This window comes from Tursiops truncatus, chromosome 19 (assembly GCF_011762595.2).
Source record: "Tursiops truncatus isolate mTurTru1 chromosome 19, mTurTru1.mat.Y, whole genome shotgun sequence".
In the NCBI taxonomy this organism is placed as follows: Eukaryota; Metazoa; Chordata; class Mammalia; order Artiodactyla; family Delphinidae; genus Tursiops; species Tursiops truncatus.
Genome location: NC_047052.1, coordinates 11,926,970 through 11,940,795, shown reverse-complemented (window position 1 = coordinate 11,940,795; position 13,826 = coordinate 11,926,970). Strand labels below are relative to the sequence as shown.

Here is a 13,826-nt window from a genome sequence, read left to right as displayed (position 1 = left end):
AGTATTCTAGTGAAACTGAGGATAGTCATCAGTTAGATCCACTAAACGTGTAAGCTGCCGTCACTGATCAAGCTGGCTTTAATCGTTGCCACAAAAAGCTTGCATGTCCTCCAAGCCTCATGTAGCTTAAATAATAAGATGCTTGCCCCAGTTGTTTTTTGGGAACTTGGAGTCAGCTGTGTCCAGTTTGAGCTCGAGATGGTTAAGACTAGTTGGGACCACCAACCCTCCAACTGGGCATTCGTGAGTGTCTGATTGGTGACCTTTTGACATCAGAGGGCCCAAAACTCCACCCTCAGAGCGTGCTAACTCTGCTATTTTCTGAACACGTGTCCCATGAAGAAACATGTAGCTTAGTTGTGCCTGCACAGGAGTACCTCATCTTTTTCTTATCTCCAATCACCTTTCCCCACATTCTTCACACCTCAGCTATATCCCATAAATATCCTGAGCCCCTCACCTTGGCGGGGGCAGATTTGAGATTTGTTCTCCCATCTACTCGCTTGGCTGCCTTGTGAGAAAACCTTTTCTCTGCTGCAAAGCTCGGCATCTCAGCACTCAGCTTGCTGCGAGCAGGGCAAGCAAACCTGGTTTGGTAACACCAGCCAGCGATGGCGTTCCACAGGGTGCCTTCTCGGGATTTCTAGGTGGTGGAAATAGTTGTAGTGAGTGGATGGTGCAGATTTCCCACCGGTATGTCTTCTCTGAAACAGTGCCTGATGGTACACGTGTAAATTCTAGGCCCTGGGAGACGGGAGCAGGCAAGAGTGGTAGTGGGAGCTGGCTGGGTATGTTGTTGGAAATCTATCCATTTGAGAGCAGGAAGGGAGGAAGAATCTAGACCCTCTTGGGACAGATTATCAGTCAGGAAAAGAAGGCAGAGCTGTATTTCTTAGAAGAAGTTGATTTGGAGGGAATGAAGGGAATGCTCAGTAATCAGGCTGTGTCCAAGGCTTTCCTGTCCTGGGGAAGCAAGAGTACCTGCAACCTCACAGGCATGGTGCGCCTGCGTTTATTTCCACATATACACAGCCAGGCTTGGCAGAAGTGGCTCCATCTCTGAGTCGGGCAGGGGTAGAGCTGCGTGTCAAGGGTTCTTCATACCCGGGGCAGTGCTGAAGGAAGTCGACGGACCTGGGGTTAGCTGGCACTGACCTTTGGAGCAACAGTTTAGTACCTTTCTATTTTTTTCTCCTTTGACACTACTACAGTAGCTTATGTTATTTTGTCTTTCTTTGTCTCACATAGAAGGTAGAGGAATTCATTAGTCGTGAAATGACTCAAAGCAAGAAACAAAGATCAAATATGAAGGAAAGCAAGGTGAATAAATACAAATACATTGGATAGCCAATTCTTGAACATTCGAGGCAAAAAAGTCATGGGAATTAGTTTGAAAATGAAGTGGCAAACTGATGAAAGATCAGGTGGTTTCACCAGAATTTGGATTAGTCTCCGTGTGTGTACTCCCCCTCCCCTGCAACTTAGAAACAGAGTATTTAATTTAAGGAAAAATAATACATAGTGGAGATCAATATACAGTCATTGAAGCAGAAATTGTTGGAGGAAAACAGTGCAAATTGGAGTATTCAGAAGAAAATCAGTATTACAATTCTACTATCATTGTATATGAACCTATTAAAACATAATTGGCAACTTTCATCTACTAGAAATTGTTCTCTCTTACAAACAGGTATTGGCACAAATTCAGACACGTTAACTATGTTCCAAGTAGTGTTAATGTATTTTTTCTCATATCCCCAATTACTACAGCATATTCACTTTGATTTAAAAACCCAGAACACAGCTTAATTCTAACAAATAATTTAATTTAAGAAAACTATTTATTGAATCCTACTAAATTGTATTTTTTCCCATAGAGTACTGCCATATAAAGTTGAATTATCAAACTTAGCTTCCTATTATATCTAGCCTTTTGCCTCTAGGACTTTTCCACTCTTTTATCTGAAAGAAACAATCCCACCTCAATTTTTTTATTGAACATATTTTACCTATAACTGATCAGAGCACAGTCACCCTAGAAGCAGATTTATTTAGAGGACAGATACTAATCCAGTTACTGAGAAATTAAACTGTTGAATCAGTATTTTTTTGGCTGCACTGCGCATCTTGTGGGATCTTAGTTGCCTGACTAGGGCCCTCGGCAATGAGAGTGTGGAGTTCTAACCATGGACCACCGGGGAACTCCCTGATGAATCAGTTTTTAATCCTGATAAACTCTTTAACACATGTCGGCAGTGTCTGTAATTTTTTTTCTTGAGGTCATTCATATTGTCAATATCTGCGCTATCTGTTTTCTCTTAGTGGAGATAGACTCTGATGAGGTGAAATATAAGGTGTTCCTGGAGAGACTACGCTCTAGTTACAAAGCAGAAGAATGGTCACCGCAAGCCCTTCCTTCTATTTTTGGCAGATGGCTGTGAGATCTCATAAACAGTAAGAACTACCTGTGACTTGATTTCTCCAGCTCTTAAAACGGGTATAACATGTATCAAGATCCATCTTGTGCTGATAGAAACCTGCAGACAATATGCAAGAGTTAATTGACAATTTCTGTAGAAATTGTTCCCAAGTTTTGATGAAGATATTCTATTTCAAAATTTTATCCTTTTCTCAGATAATAAAACTGTGATCTTAAAGTGAGCTTCAATACAAAGCTTATTTTTATAAGATAAACTCCCACATAGCCTACATTTAATATAACTTTAAAAATAAAACTTTGTTCAAGTGAATAATTTTCTGTGGAAATCACGAAAAAGAGGCTTTTCAAAATGACTACTAAAATAATTATTACCTTTTGAGCTAATATAATCATAGTGCTACTATGGTATAAAATGAAAAAAAATTGTGGCAAAAGCAATAATCATTTGTGCTTCCAATAATCGATCTAACAAAGATTTTACTAATGGAACAAAATGATTTAGAAAGTAGCTGCTTTAATATCAATCTCATTATTATTGCCATTATTATAACAATAGAACATGCATTAACTAATAAATATGGCACATGATAGGTGGAGGAGACATTCTCTGGATGATGCAAAATGACTCTTCCAACACCCTTGGGTCATAATCACAGGCAGGCATAGTCTAGCTTTTAACTATCAGAGGATAACATGGGCTCCCTTTTGAACTGGTTAGTGGCATGGTATTTGGAGAGTGAAAGAAGAGCATGGATGACTACTTGGTTAGTTTTAGAATGGATTCATCCACTTGGAAGGGGAATGGATTAGGTGACTTGAAGAAAAAAAATCCCTTCCAATGTTGATATTCTATCATTCTAGCCTTTTTGGAAAGTAATTCATAGATTTGATCCCGGTACCTCAGGACTTTATATGCTATAGTAGACACGGAGATATGTACACATAAGATTGTTCACCCAGCGAACCTAATACATTTTCATCAATGCCTTTGTGGTTATGATGCTGCTTTTAAAAATACCAGCAAGTAAAAAGCAAGACTTATTCTATCTTGGTCTGTTGCCACAGTCCATGTGTACTGCGAACATGGCTGCTGTTGTTACTGTCAGTGTCAGCTGGTATGGGAAGGCCTAGACGCTCTGCCTTGGAGGTGAGAGACAGGAAAGGAGAAGCCAGGACATTGGCCGTGGCACAAGTAATAGTCATAAACTCCCTGATCACCCTCTGCTAGTTTTGATTAAACTGAGTGTTGATAGAGTGATTCAGGTTCCTTCTAAACTTTCAGGACATCTGCTGCCGCCAAATGTTAGTGTCTCAGAGGCATTATACAGTAATAGAAAATGGAAAACTGAAACTCTTCTTATTTCATATCCGGGAAGAGCAAGTAGATTTTATCTTTAACTTTTGTGCCTCCTACCTCTAAAACGTCATTAAGTGCTATCTCGAAAAGGGCTTTTATTTATTTCCCACCATTATTAGAATACAGTGTACAATCATTTACCAATAGGCCAAGGTCATTAATTTTAAAAAGTTCTACGCCTCCTTATTTCTTAAAATCGCTAACTGCCAGCACTGTAGACTGGGAGAATGGAAAGAGAGAGGATTTTAAAGGAAGGTAGATGCTGTTCAGACTCCATGTCTACTGCTTACTAAATGTGGGACCTTGATAGAGTTAGTCTTTCTGACTCCTGTTTCCTCACCTATAAAATAAGGATACTACAACGTAGTTTATGGTGTTGTTATACTTGACATACAGGCAGCAGTAAATAAATGGTATGGAATGTGGGATTTGTTGTAGAGATTTGACCTTAGACAATTGAGAGATTGCATTGAAGAGTTTATATACAGCTATTGCTTCTGTGTGGGACGCTTCAAGTCAGCAGGACTGGCAATTGGGAAGAAAGATGGACAAGAAGTAGGGGAGAGTAAGCACAAACTGGAAACTAGAGGGATGGCCTGGAGCCCTCAGAGATGAAATGGAACCCACAGGGGTGTCTCACTGCTTCCAGGCCTCCCACTTCGATGAGATGGATGACTTGCTGGGGCAGCTGGCACCCTTCAGCACAGAGCTAAAGAGGCACCTAGTACAGGAGTGGGAGGGGCTGGAGGAGCCGTGGCCTGGTTGTTGCTTCATTCCAAGGTGAGCCAGCAGATTAGTGACAATGTGTGTGAGCTGCAGTCGTGCCTGGTGCCTTACAGTAGCCTTCTGACTATGAAACGAATGTAGTGGCTGTTTCCTTCCACCTTCAAATCTCATGTAAAATGTCTCTTGTGGCCCACATGAGTCTAGAACTATATAGGGAAGGGCATTCTGGCAGACACAGTTCCAGTGAGCCGAGTTGACACAAAACAAAGCCACCATAGTATCTGTTGTTATTAAGAATTCTTCCCAGAAATTCTCTTAATCACTCAGCTCATTCTAATACCTTGTATGCAGTTACCATTCCAATTTCTCATAGTACTCAGAACGCCCACAGTGCAATCTCTGCCCTTCAATTTATCTATCAGTGGTTCTCAACCAAGGTGATTTCGCCCTGAGGGGACATTGGCAATGTCTGGAGACAATTTGGGGCTGTCATGACAGGTGAAGAGTGCTGCTGGCATCTAGTTGGTAGAGATCAGGGTTGCTAAGTGTCCAATAATGCACAGAGAGGCTGTCCCATAACAAAGAATTATCCAGGTCAAAACGTCAATCGTGCTGAGATTGAGAAAGCCTGGTGTGCAGTTCCCTTCTCATCTGTCCCTAATATGTCTCAGGAAGAAATTACTCACTTCTAAAGTCAGTTCCTTCACCTTTGCTTTTTTTATTGCCATCGACTCTTCAAGAACCCCCTTCAGTCTCTTCTCTGTTTTTAACCTCACAGACTTAACAGATTTAACAGATTAAAACAATCACATTTGCTTTTCCCCTTAGCTCTTGGAAATTACCATGCATTTACCACCTCCTTCTTTAATTAGCGAACCCTCTAACTGAAGGATCCATGTTGGTTACTCATTTCCTCCGTACCTCTAGCCACCTGGTACCTCTCAGCAAAACTCTTTTAAGTTAGTAATGAGCTTATTCTGGCCAAATTTGTGGATTTTTTAAAAAGCAAAATTAATTGACTTTGCAGTTCATTTCGTTTCATTTCCTATATATACTGTCCTTAAATTCTCTCTCTTATCCCCCACTGAAATCATCATGTCAATATCATAACAAAACGTCTGTAGTCAACATCTCCAATGACTTCCAGGCTGGTAAGTACCATGGACACTTCTCATCCTCTTCTTACTTACCTTCTTAGCAGTACTTGACGCTTTTTTTTTTTTTGGCCACGTGGCACGTGGGATCTTAGTTTCCCAGCCCCGGATCGAACCCGTGCCCCCTGCAGTGGAAGCGCAAAGTCTTAACCACTGGACCACCAGGGAAGTCCCAGTACTTGACACTTTTGATCATTCCTTTTTTGAAGCGCTTTCTTCACTTGACTCAGCAGAAGTCCACACTCTCCTGGTTTTTCTCCTATCACACTCCTTCTCAGTCTCCTCTGCTGCTCTCTTCTCCTCTTCTTGACCTTATAATTTTGGAGGCTCCCATGACTCACTTTTGAAACCTCTTCTATTTTGTATCTACAGTCCCTTCCTGATGACTTCCTCCAGCTTCGTGGCTTTAGATATTATCTGTATATTGATGACCCCAAATTTATTTTATTTTATCAAAAAATTTTTTTTGTTGAAGTGTAGTTGATTTACAATGTTGTGCCAATCTCTGCTCTACAGCAAAGTGACTCCGTTATACACATACAGGCATTCTTTTTTAAAAAATTTTTATTCATTTATTTTTATTTTTGGCTGAGTTGGGTCTTTTTTTTTTAAAGGTCTTTATTGGAGTATCATTGCTTTACAATGGTGTGTTACTTTCTGCTTTATAACAAAGTGCATCAGCTATACATATACATATATCCCCATATCTCCTCCCTCTTGCCTCTCCCTCCCTCCCACCCTGCCTCCCACCCCTCTAGGTGGTCACAAAGCACCGAGCTCATCTCCCTGTGCTATGCGACTGCTTCCCACTAGCTATCTAGCTTACATTTGGTAGTATATATATGTCCATGCCACTCTCTCACTTCATCCCAGCTTACCCTTCCCCCTCCCCGTGTCCTCAAGTCCATTCTCTAGATCTGCTTCTTTATTCCTGTCCTGCCCCTAGGTTCTTCAGAACCATTTTTTTTAATATTCCATATATATGTGTTAGCATACGGTATTTGTTTTTCTCTTTCTGACTTACTTCACTCTGTGTGATAGTCTCTAGGTCCATCCACCTCACTACAAATAACTCAACTTCATTTCTTTTTATGGCTGAGTAATATTCTATTGTATATATGTGCCACATCTTCTTTATCCATTCATCTGTCGATGGACGCCTAGGTTGTTTCCATGTCCTGGCTATTGTAAACAGAGCTGCAATGAACATTTTGGTACATGACTCTTTTTGAATTATGGTTTTCTCAGGGTATATGCCCAGTAGTGGGATTGCTGGGTCATATGGTAGTTCTATTTTTAGTTTTTTGAGGAACCTCCATACTGTTCTCCATAGTGGCTGTATCAATTTACATTCCCACCAACAGTGCAAGAGGGTTTCCTTTTCTCCACACCTTCTCCAGTATTTATTGTTTGTAGATTTTTTGATGATGGACGTTCTGACTGGCGTGAGGTGATACCTCCTTGTAGTTTTGATTTGCATTTCTCTACTGATTAGTGAAGTTGAGCGTCCTTTCATGTGTTTGTTGGCAATCTGTATATCTTCTTTGGAGAAACATCTATTTAGGTCTTCTGCCCATTTTTGGATTGGGTTGTTTGTTTTTTTGACATTGAGCTGCATGAGCTGCTTGTATATTTTGGAGATTAATCCTTTGTCAGTTGCTTCATTTGCAAATATTTTCTCCCATTCTGAGTGTTGTCTTTCTGTCTTGTTTATGGTTTCCTTTGCTGTGCAAAAGCTTTTAAGTTTCATTAGGCCCCATTTGTTTCTTTTTGTTTTTATTTCCATTTCTGAGGCAGGCTTTCTCTAGCTGCGGCGAGCGGGGGCTAGTCTTTGTTGCGGTGCGCAGGCTTCTAATTGCAGTAGCTTCTCCTGTTGTGGAGCATGGGCTCTAGGCACACGGGCTTCAGTAGTTGTGGTATGTGGGCTTCAGTAGTTGTGGCTTGCAGGCTCTAGAGCACAGGCTCAGTAGTTGTGGCGCATGGGCTTATTTGCTCCACAGCACGTGGGATCTTCCTGGACCAGGGCCCGAACCTGTTTCCCCTGCATTGACAGGCGGATTCTTAACCACTGCACCACCAGGGAAGCCCTACATTCTTTTTTAATATTCTTTTCCATTATGGTTTATCACAGGATATTCAATATCGTTCCCTGTGCTATACATTAGGACCTTGTTGTTTATCCATTTTGTATGTAATAGTTTGCATCTACCAACCCCAAACTCCCAGTCCATCCCTCTCCCTTTCTCCCTCCCCCTTGGCAACCACAAGTCTGTTCTCTATGTCTATGAGTCTGTTTCTGTTTTGTAGATTGGTTCATTTGTGCCATATTTTAGATTCCACATATAAGTGATATCATACGGTATTTGTCTTTCTCTTTCTGACTTACTTCACTTAGTATGATAATCTCTATTTGCATCATGTTGCTGCAAATGGCATTATTTCATTCTTTTTTATGGTTGAGTAGTATTCCATTGTATATATGTACCACGTCTTCTTTATCCATTCCTCTGTCGATGGACATTTAGGTTGTTTCCATGTCTTAGCTATTGTGAACAGTGCTGCTATGAACATAGGGGTGCATGTATCTTTTTGAATTATAGTTTTGTCTGGGTATATTCCCAAGAGTGGGATTGCTGGATCATACGGTAATTTTATTTTTAGTTTTCTGAGGAATCTCCTTACTGTTTTCCATAGTGGCTGTACCAATTTACATTCCCACTAACAGTGTAGGAGGGTTCCATTTTCTCCACATCCTCTCCAGCATTTGTTAATTGTAGACTTTTTAATGATGGCCCTTCTGACTGGTGTGAGGTGGTACCTCATTGTAGTTTTTTGTTTGTTTGTTTGTTTTGTTTTTTGGGGTACGCGGGCCTCTCACTGTCGTGGCCTCTCCCGTCACAGAGCACGGGCTCCGGGCGCGCAGTCTCAGCGGCCATGGCTCACGGGCCCAGCCGCTCTGCGGCATGTGGGATCTTCCCGGACCGGGGCACGAACCTGTGTCCCCTGCATCGGCAGGCGGACTCTCAACCACTGTGCCACCAGGGAAGCCCCTCATTGTAGTTTTTAAAATTAATTAATTAATTTTGGCTGCATTGGGTCTTTGTTGCTTCATGCGGGCTTTCTCTAGTTGAGGCGAGCAGGGGCTGCTCTTCATTGCGGAGCGCCGGCTTCTCATTGCGGTGACTTCTCTTGTTGCGGAGCACGGGCTCTAGGCACGTGGGCTTCAGTAGTTGTGGCACGTGGCCTCAGTAGTTGTGGCTCATGGGCTCTAGAGCGCAGGCTCAGTAGTTGTGGCGCATGGGCTTAATTGCTCCACAGCATGTGGGATCTTCCCGGACCAGGGCTCGAACCCATGTCCCCTGCATCGGCAGCCGGATTCTTTTTTTTTTTTTTGTGGTGTGTGGGCCTCTCACTGTTCTGGCCTCTCCCGTTGCGGAGCACAGGCTCCGGACGCTCAGGCTCAGCGGCCATGGCTCACGGGCCCAGCCGCTCCGCAGCATGTGGGATCTTCCCGGACCGGGGCACGAACCCGTGTCCCCTGCATCGGCAGGCGGACTCTCAACCACTGTGCCACCAGGGAAGCCCCTCTTTGTAGTTTTGATTTGCATTTCTTTAATAATTAGTGATGCTGAACATTTTTTCACGTGCCTACTTGCCATTTGTATGTTTTCTTTGGAGAAATGTCTATTAAGGTCTTCTGCCCATTTTTCAATGGGTTATTTGTTTTTTTGTTGTTGAGTTGTATGAGTTGTTTGTATATTTTGGATGACCCCAAACTTATAGCTGTAGTCTGGACCTAGGTGCTGATCTCTGGAGTCCTATATTCCATTACCTTCCCAGAATCTCCACTTGCTTTTCCCAATGGAAATATCAACCTATTATGCTAAAAACTGGGCTCCTGGTATTTTCCTACATCTCAGGAAATGTCAGCTTTATCCTTCCAGTTACCGAGACCCAATGCTTTGGAATAATCCTCAACCCTCTCTCTCACAAAGTGTATACAGTCAGTCAGAAAATATCATCGTTTCTGTCTTCAGCATACATTTAGAATCCAACCACTTTTCATCGCTTGTAGTGCTAGACCGCCACATGTACTTCGCAGATCAATGCACCATTCTCTCTCACCCAGAATGTCCAGTCCCTCAACTGTGCTCCCCTTCACTCATGCTTAATCCATTCCCCACTAACGAAAGGTTCTCCAGCCAGACTGCTGGACTTCTTTCCAGAGTACGCTTTTGTAACAGTGAGTCTCCTAATTTTAACATCTTTTGCAATCTGGGCAGTCTGGGAATTTCCCAGATCAACAAGTCCTGTTCCTTTTGGCTTAGTGATTCTTTCCTCAATATGTCTCTTTCCTCTAGCATTTTAGTACAAGCAGCAAGGAGAAGCCAGACTGTATCTCAAGCTATGCTTGGGAATCTCCTCAGCTAATATCTGAATTCATCGCTTATAAGTTCTTGTTTCCCACAGAACTGTAGGTCACAATTCAGTGAATTTCTCTGCCGCTGTATAACAAGGATTGCCTTTCTTCCATTTTCCACTAGGATGTTTCTCATTTCCTTTTGAGACCCTTGAGCAGCACCTTTAATGTTCACATTCTACCAGTATTCTGTTTGTGACAATATACTTATTCTCCAAGATGATACAGGTTTCCTCTTTTGTGCTTCTCCCTTCTTCCTTAGCTCACAGCAGCATTGTCCTTAATGCTTATATTTCTGTCAGTAGTTTGTTTAAAGCAATTTAGGTTTTATCTATCATGTGCCTCAAAATTCTTCTATCCTTTGTCCATTACCAACTCCGAAGCCACTTCCACATTTTTAGGTATTTGTTACAGCAGTACCCCACTCCTTGGTACCAAAATCAGTACTGGTTTCCCTTGGCTGCTGTAACAAGTTACCACAATCTTGGTGGCTTAAAATAATAGAAATTTATTCTCTTGTAGTTCTGGAGGCCAGGAGTCAGAAATAAGTATCACTGGGTCAAAATCAAGGTGTGGGCAGGGTTGTTCTCACCCTGGAGGCCCTAGGGGAGAATAATTTCCTTGTCTCTTCCAACTCCTAGTGGATTCTGGGCAATCCTTGGCTTGTGGCTGCATCACACTAGTCCTCAAGGCCAGGATCTTCAAATCTCTCGCTGCTCTGTCTTTACACTGCCTTCTCCTCTCTGTGTGTTGAATCTCCCTCTGCCTCCCTTTTCCTTGGGTAAGGCCAATTAGCAAACACAGATGATCTATGATATCTACCGACCCAGCTTTTAAACTCTCATGCCCATTGTTTTGGTGGAGTTGAGTTCAGACTGTCTCTCTTCCCTATTTCAATAGCCTTGAATAAAGCCTTCCTTACCTGCTTAACTTTGTCTGATGCAATTTTTGCCTTGACAGTGGTTTCAGATACTAAACATCACCCTTTAATCATTTCCATCAAGACTCTCCAATATGAATGCAAATGTGACATTACTTTTAGAGAAACTTATTAAATAACACTTTATTTTCATCCCCCCTAAATTATGGCATGTTAATGCTAAGAAAAGCATGAGAGAATATGACTCTTGATCCCCTCTTGCTGGATATGTCCTCTTTTACCATCTCATTTTTATAAATTCCCTGATCAGTAACCTCGTTATGCTTATTTTTCCTCATTTTCAGCTGTTAAATGGTAATTAGAAAAAGATAAATATGTGACTTCCATGCAGATATAAAATGAATAATTATTAAAGATTTTATTTAACTCGTGAATCAATGAGGAAATCAAGTAGATGTTTAACAGTTCAAAAGAAAATCCTGGCTTCTCCACAGTGACGGAGGGAGGTCAATTAACTCTCTATGGACAGCGCAGATTTGTATAACTATAGATAAGAATTATTTTTCACTGCTATCAGTTATCTATAATTTAAAGAGATATAGAATAGCTGCCATAGAATCATAAACAGATAATATGGAGACATGCTATAGATAACACATAGTTTTTCCTTTGAAGCAGAAAATTTTCCCTCCAGAGCCTTGATTCATTTTCCACTGTTGACAGAGCTGCAGTATGAAAGTGCTGGAGAACTGTGAAAATTTCTCAGCATTAGGGTTTGGATAACTGTTTTATTCATAACAAGAAAGGGATACAAGGTTAGAGTATTTTCAACAGAAGCAGCCAATGAGCCTGAGAAAGGATTTAGTGAAAGGACTGTTACATTAAAGGAGAATGAAGTTCAGACTCTCAAGATGGAAGGGAGCGTCAGCTTTTGTGCTACTGATACGTAAGGAAGGAGAAACATCAATTTGATCAGAGTGCACAAGATTTTTTTATATTTGAAATGGAACTGGCCTGATGGATAGCCCCTGAGCCCTTTGAACCTCTGAAGTATGATTTTGCTTACAGACACCTAGGACCAAGATAATTGAGCCAGACAGTCCTGGGATGAGTCTGCAAAAGCCTGGGCAGAAGGTATGCTCGAAAGGGAAATTCAGTGGGCATGAGATGAAAGGGTGTTAAAGTGTTTGGTGGTTCATCATGACCCCAAAAGTCCTCAATGCCAAGTTTCATCAGCCCTGAGTGATCTTTGCTCTCACTTTGGTGTGCAACGTCATGTGGCATAAAGTAGTCATTGTTAAATGTCCTGCATCTTAGGGACAATAGGAACAATATGCAAATTAACCATGGGTAATGTTCCTGCCCATATACAATTATGGGTATTTAAAATTTTTAGATGCAAATTAAACCCAAAGTTCCTTGCAAATAGTGCCAATTTTCCTCCAAATAACATGTTGCAGAGATAGAATAATTTACCATAAGCGCCTGTACCAGCAACAGTAGCTTGGCACATATATAGATGCTATTCAATCAGTGTGTGTGGTATTGACTGATTTGAAAAGCATCCAAGAACAGTTTCCATTTTTCTATGATAAAAAAAATTTGATGCTCAGTTATTGAAAAAGAAGTGCTGACTTCAAACAGAGTGGTTTGGCGTTGTGCTACTAACGTGCATACTAACTATACCTTCACTTTTCCATCGTGTTCGTATATGTTAAATGTTGTTTACATCCTCTCCTTACAGGGGAACCAAAACATAGAACAGAGGAACACAGCAGCAGCATAAATGTAAATAAACATGCGTTATTTCATGAAAAAAAAATCCAGCCTGGGGAAACCTCTCCGCATGCTGTAGATGTTGGGTTACCTGGAACCTCATAGTCTCCAGATGTGTTTGTAATCATATGTATAATGTGCCTTGATTGCTAAGTAATAGGCCTATTGAAATGGGCAACATGGAAATAAAACACACTGACCTCTGATTATAGAGACTCTATGAACTACTTCTTATAAACCACAAGTGTATACAGAACGGTGGTTTCAAAGTTGATCTACTGTAGCAGTTTCTGCTCTTTCTTCTCTTCCTCTTCCTTCATGTGGACGTAAGTAGTTTGTGGAGAGTGGAATAGGAGATAACACAATACAAAATTAAAAAAAAACAAACTAATACAATGTGAAATATTGAAAGAGAATATTCTAAATATGCAAGTGATTACTTATCTGAATTTGAACCACAGTGAATAAACAAATCCTTCAGAAAATAGGAACACATTAGGGTACATTTTGAAACCAAGACTGGAAGATTGTATATCAAATTATGCTCATGGTCTTTGGGTGGTAGCTGTTTTCTTTAAAATAATTTACTGTAATCTACTTTATAAAACTTAATTAAAAACTTACTTTTATTTATTTATTTATTTTTTGGCTTTAATTTTTATGATTTTTAAAAACTTCTTTATTGGAGTATAATTGCTTTACAATGGTGTGTTAGTTTCTGCTGTATAACAAAGTGAATCAGCTATACATATACATATATCCCCATATCTCCTCCCTCTTGCGTCTCCCTCCCACCCTCCCTATCCCACCCTTCTAGGTGGACACAAAGCACCAAGCTCATATTCCTGTGCTATGTGGCTGCTTCCCACTAGCTATCTATTTTGCATTTGGTAGTATATATATGTCCATGACACTCTCACTTCGTCCCAGCTTCTCCATCCCCTTCCCCCTGTCCTCACGTCCATTCTCTACATCTGCGTCTTTATTCCTGTCCTGCCCCTAGGTTTTTCAGAACCTTTTTTTTTTTCTTTTTTAGATTCCATATATATGTGTTAGCATACGGTATTTGTTTT

General features: G+C 41.0%; 1 long non-coding RNA gene across 1 annotated transcript in view; it reads left to right on the top strand.

Moving 5' to 3' along the window:
- LOC117309106 (uncharacterized) overlaps positions 1-2,448 on the top strand; it is a 54,236-nt gene extending 51,788 nt beyond the window's left edge. Inside the window, exon 3 of the long non-coding RNA XR_012328265.1 lies at positions 2,323-2,448. This is a non-coding gene — a long non-coding RNA (uncharacterized lncRNA). The remainder of the gene's footprint in view (positions 1-2,322) is intronic.
- Positions 2,449-13,826: the final 11,378 nt, after the last annotated feature.